The sequence below is a fragment of the Otolemur garnettii genome, unplaced genomic scaffold, assembly GCF_000181295.1.
Source record: "Otolemur garnettii isolate 467f Iridium unplaced genomic scaffold, OtoGar3 scaffold00005, whole genome shotgun sequence".
NCBI lineage: Eukaryota > Metazoa > Chordata > Mammalia > Primates > Galagidae > Otolemur > Otolemur garnettii.
In genome coordinates, this window is record NW_003852400.1 from 45,121,949 (window position 1) to 45,128,642 (window position 6,694).

A 6,694-nucleotide genomic window follows, 5' to 3' on the forward strand; every position below is an offset into this window, starting at 1 on the left:
AAATGATTTGATTCAAATACGAAATCATTTTTAAGATCTACAATTTTTCTCCTCTAAATTTCAACTTAAATGGACAGGGTTTTTTCCCAGTGTCTGAAAGTATAAATGTGATACTTCTATACTTATACTTCACTAGGCTTTATAATTTTTGATGATTTACATATTATATATATCAATGATTGTTTAAATACCATACAATGTATAATAATGGTATTACACAATATAACTTTATACCATACAATTTCAAAATGGAGTGAATTAGTAGTTGTAATCCTATCTATCTTAGAGTTATCTGGGTTACCTATCAGTTCAAACTGACAGGTTATTTTCAAGTTAATGTAATATTGGGATTTCTTGCCATTAATTCAAACATACTTTGAGGATTGGTATTTTTATTTAAAAAATTACTTATTGTCTATCACGTATGTAAAGCAAAATATTCAGGCATGTAACCCTGAATGTAAATATTCACGGTCACGTGAAATGGCAGGCAGGTAACTGATCACTCCTTGCTGCCTGTGGGCGCGGTGTTTCCTATACAAACCTCCTTAAATTTATCCTTCAAGTGTTGCTGGGAAGAAAAACTCAAGTTCTAACTAGAAACAAGACTACTTGTAAATTCACAAAACATTAGTACTGAAAGATAAGAAGAGCTTTTAATAGGCTAATGTTGGTTTTAATAAACTGGTCTTTATAAACTGGCATTTTCTTTCAACACATTTGTTGTTTCGTAGATAGAAACTTTGCTCTTTCTAATTCAATTCCATACCCATCTTCCTTTTTTGCACTTCTTTTGATCTTTACAATTTGGCAAATAATCTGACTTTGTATGACAACGTTAGAGCATATGCATTTCCAAAGGTTCTTGTTAGCCTGAATCACCATCGTTCCTGTGGACTACTAAAATCTATTAGCTTTGAATATCTATCACCAAATTGTTCAAACATATCATTGAGTTAGAGAGGTTTTTAATATATCAAAGGCTATGATTGATTATACTTTATAAAAACCCTTTATAATAGGAGAGAGAGAAAATGGACAGGTAGATCATTAGAGTGTATATTATATTGCACACGTACAAATTATAATCACAATGATTTAAATATCAATTGTGTACAGTGACAGTGGTAAATCTCAAACTGAATACAGTAGCACCACTGTATATCACATGTACATGCATAAAATCACATTAAAAATACATATCCAAAAATAGTTCATGACATTGGAAATGAAAGTATGAGCATTCAGACAGACCACAGTTCAAACATAGATTTATCAAGAACGAGTCCTTTGAGCTTAAATCCTTTACTTCAACTATCTCAGCCTAACTCTCCTTCCTTCTAAATTGGGAACAATAATAATTATATCTTGAGATATTTGGAAGACTTAAATAATAAAATCTATGTAAACACCAAAGTCTGCAGCTTCACAGACTAGGGGCTCAATATTATTATTAAATACATTATTTTTCATGTAATTTGTTCATGTAATTTTGCAGCACATAAAAATAATAATCAAAAATTAATTGCTTCCTCAGCAATTAATAGAGCGAACACTCCCATCAAACATACCAATCAAACATACCATTCAACATTAATGGGTAAAAAGCACTTGAATATATTTGGAAGCCCGTAATTTCACTACTTTATTCCCAGATCCTTAATAAAATGTTTTAGACTTTGACTCATAAACTGTCGTATTTTAAAATGGCATTAATCTTATGGAATTAAAAATAAATAACAGAGGGGAGAGAGGAAGATAATCAGTCAATACATTAAAAGAAAAAACTGAAGTGGTTGATCTAATTCTCTTTTAATAAAACATAATATTTTACTTTGTTACTGGACTTTGCACTTTCTGACTCTGTGTTTTACAGGACCTATCTGTTCATATGAAGATGGACTCTCCTTTCTTGATAACATCCTCAAGGCTTTTAATTGTAATGTCAGCAGCTCATGACCAAATATAAACTTAGAAGGCTACAGCTTCATCATAGAACTTTATTCTATACTAGTTAAATTGTCTGCATAATCCATATTCTACAGATAATGTTCAGTTTACTTTTGGCAAGTTGTAAATCTAAAAAGAGTAAAAGAGATAATTTAAGAGAAAAATGGCAGTAATGATAAGGGTCTTGCATAAAATCATAAGTATGCTGCATCTCACTGTGCCCTGTAAATACATATATTTGTTCTAAACTTCACTTAGAAAATGCTATGTGCAAAAAATAGCATGGCCTGTACAAATGATTCTTCACCAGTATCTCTTGTAGTTCATACTTCCTAAGATGATGCTTTAGAACAATTTAAATACAAAATCTAAGTACTAACTGCAAAATGTTATCTTCATAAAGTATGATACTTATTTTTTTGTGCTCAGACAGGCAAAATGGTTATCATTTTGTAAAATCATAGTACTTGAGTTAGAACAGGCTATCAAAAATCAATAAAAAGTAAATAAAGTATCTAAAAACATTCAGAAAGCTCCAAACAATACTCTATTATGATTATATGAAATGTCCTGTGTAGTCTGTTGAACATTAACATAAACATACACTTTCTCTTAAAAAGTCCAGCTACTCTTTGAATGGAGAAGGATACTTTCCTTTCCTCAAGGCCAAGGAAGGATACTTTCCTTTAGTCAAGCAATTGAGAGATTACTTTTAATCTCTCAATAAGACAGACATGAGCTGAAAATTTTCTTTATTTCTGTGTTAAGTCGCACCTTCGAAAGCTTTTCCCAAACCTGTTTTAAGCCTTCTCTTTCTTATGATGTGACTGAGGAAAGAGGGAGGAAAAATGACTAGCAAATAACCTTTGAAAAAAAATGAACTTTGTTTTATAAAATGCCAGTAGACAATCAATGTAAATTAATAGCATCATACGATGCATGTATCCCAAGGAGACAATTTCTCCACTCCATCTTAGCCCTGGCCTCAATCCACCATGGTTTGGCTGATTTCTTGGCTGTCTGAGGATAAACCTCAGCTTGCCCCCATTGCTTCATGTAGTGTTAAAAAACAAACGCCTTGGGGAGGTTAGGGACGTCACAACATCTACTTTCTATATCGTACGCAATATTTGCTTTCTTAGGAACAACCGACTGCACTGTAATAATCTGTTTTGACAGTACTTACATATAAATATTGTGTTAAATATTTTCATCATGATAGAGATGGACATATGGGAACCGTTGTATGGGTCTTGTCTAATTACATGTATTATACGATTTGCTATTGTTGGGGACCATCTTCCATTCATTTAACAAGGCTTTTGCAAATTGGCAGATAGCATTCGGGCTAAAATACACACAGGATATTTGCAATGAAAAAAGAAAAAAAAAAACTCTTCTGCCTTTTCTCTCGTGTAGAGCAATTTGTCAAGTAATTAGCCAACCTAATTAAATTTTTGTAGCACTAATCAAACGAATATGCTAAAATTTTCTTTGCACAGCCAGTTTGCTGTCTGCTTGCATTTAACTTGATGGTTTGAAAGGGGCCCTACTCTGTCTGCCACTCCACTTAATAACCTAATTTGCATTTTATATTGGTAAATCAAATTAAGCACCAGTGGCTTTTAGTATGATTGACTGTGGTCAGGCCTGTTCAGATGGGACTTTTTCACAGAAAATTAGGCACATTTTAATATGACGGAGGCTGTGCTTTCTGTGTTCAGCAAACTGCATTCACTCAGCTAATTAAAAGGCTCCCCTCCCCCCACATGATAGATTTATCCAGCTGGTGTGTCCATTTTCCTTTGTACAATTTCTTGATGGAAGTTTTTATTCTTAAATATAATAAGATTGTCTAAGCAACACTTCAAACCAATTTGTATGAAACATATAAACAACGCTTTGTTCGAAACTGATGACTTTGAGAGGTGGGTGCATCTGTGTGTAAATAGAGGTTCATCTGAGGGCTTGCGGGGTTCAGCTTCTCAACAACCTCAAACTTAGGATATTTTCACCAGTTGGCATGTTAATAGTAACCAATCCTGGGGCATTGTACAGTGTACCAAATTAGGGAAGACTTCCTGCTTTATTTATTTTAGTCGTAAGAACACTGCATTTTTAATGAAAAAAATATGAAATAAATGCAAGCTTAAAACCTCTCTCTTACTCAATAAATACAAGCTTCATTCTTTGGAGTTGAAAACATATGTTACCATAAACGAGTGTTATTTCCAGTGGACAAACGGAGAAAATGACACAGGGAAAGATTCAGTGACTGGTCCATTAACATGAGCAGAAAAGAGATTTGATTCTGGTTTTCTTGACTTTCCCGGTGTGCTTTGCTAATGCCTTTACATGCACTCTAGTACCAACCACTTTGTCTCCTCAAGGATGTTTTCAAAATCCAGTTGAGAAAAGTGACAAATTCCCTTGGAATTCTAGACTATTTGAGTGAATAAAATTATTTTTCCATGCATTTCTCACAGTTTTTTGAATGCACTAGTAGGATTGCCAAGCTAGTGTTAGATTTCTCTGATGGCATGGTACATACTGGGTCATATGCTAAGAGCAGCAACAGCAGAATACCCTAATATGCTAAACCTATGCTTGGCATAAGGAGGACATTTAAAAATTGACAAAACTAATGGTCCAAATAATAAATTAACTTGAATCAGCAGCAAGTGAGTAAGGAACTTCTGTAACACACTTGTGGAACAACATTCTTTAGCTTGCCACTTCTTTACAGTCAATCTTGCAGCCATAGTAGCTTTGGAAAGGGCTAGAAGAATGAATGACAAGCCCATTAAGTGCCCTGGGAGTAAACAACAAAAACAGACCTGAAACCTACAAGGAGAATGTGCTATGATGCCTCACTGGGACTGAGACCAGCACTTTCCTAGTGCACTTGATATCATCCTGCAACTACATCAAAACTGATCAGTAAGATAAATCTTTAATTAGAAAGAGAATTAAGTTTATGAAAACCATGAAGTCGAGCTTGGCACCTGCCAGAAGCACACTTGGATTTTCTGTTTCTTTTTCATTAAGGTGATGGTGCATATTTTCTGAAATCTCCGTTCCACTGATTACAAAAAAAGAGGGAGTCCTGATTCTGAAAGAAAACTGAAGAAATTTTCTGAAGGCAGTGGTTGGCCTGAAGGAAGGCTAAATTTCAAACTCCTAAGTCTCTGAGACCTCCCGAGGTATTGATTTCAAAAGTTCTAGCTACAAACTCTGTGGCCTTTGCCTCACTAGTGAAGAAGTAGTTGTTAACTATTTCTCTGACGACTTTGCTTGAGAACTTAGACCCATCTGTCCCTCTAAACTACACACCTGAAACTCCTCTATTCCATCTCAGACGGTGTTGCTGAGTCTTTGAACATCGTCTAAATGGTCAGTCTAACATCTGTTTAAAATGTTTGGATCAAAATTGAGTGCAATGCACTTAAATTTTCTGATCAGGAGAAGATAAATAGCATCACAATATTTGACATTGGAGACATTTTAAAATGTCATATCATTAAATATATGTTCAATAACAATAAAACGTCTGTTTTTCTGTAACTGTGACTCACAAAATTTCACGTTTTGTCTCTCAGAACTTATGAATATATCTGAATTTACCGGATATTAACCAACTCTGGCGTAAGCATCTATGTATGTTTAAGGATTGTGATAATATATTCTTCTTCTTTGTGGCATTATAATTAGATTTTATTTTGTATACCAATCTAAAAATAGTTATCCCTTAATAGATGGATTCAGGTCATTTATATTTGAAATAGCAATTTATCAAAGAGATTTTGTTTCAGCTAAATTAAATAATTTTATATTTTCTATGCACATCACTATAATTACTCTGAGTGGTTCACTGCGTGTTATGTTAAGTCTGTCTTAATAGAATACTGTATATTCTTGCTCTAATAGTATCTGCTATATTAATACCCATACATAATGTCCTTACTTCTCTAGTTAGAGGGTGACACAGCTGGTGACATTTCCCTTTTTTTTTCCAGACAGAATATTATAGGATACAAATGTTTTGGTTACATGAATTGTTTTGTACAGTTGAAATCAGCTACAAGTGTGCCCCTCAACTAGATAGTGTGCTTTTTACCCCTTAGGTGTGAATTTACCCTTCCCCTCCAACCCCCACCACTTGCTTGCTTCCAGTGGAATTTTACTACCAAACGTGCCCATGGGTGTTGATCCATTAGTTCCCACTTCACAGTGAGTACATGCGGTGTTTGTTTTTCCATACTTGTGAAACTTCACTTAACAGAAATGTCTTCAGTTCCATCCAGGTTGTTACAAAAAGTATTAAAATTTTTTATGGCTGAGTAGTACTCCAAGGTATACATATACCATATTTTGTTAATCCTATACTGATAGGCTCTTGGGTTGGTTCCACATCTTTGCAATTGCACAGTCTCAGTATAGTAAACATTCGAGTGCATGTGCTTTTTGATAAAATAACTTTTTTTCCCTTTAGGTAAATACCAAAAGTGGGATTGTTAGATCAAATGATAGGACAATGTTTAGTTTTTCGAGGTATCTCCACATGACATACCATAGAGGTGTGATGGTGAGTTTAGATTTTTTTTAACTATTGTTTTCCAGACTTTCTGTACCATTTTACATTCTCATCAATAATGTTTGAGAGATCCAATTTCTCCACATCTTCACCAGGATATCATATTGTCACATTTTAAAAGCTTGGTTGGTTTTTTTTTTTTTTTTTTTT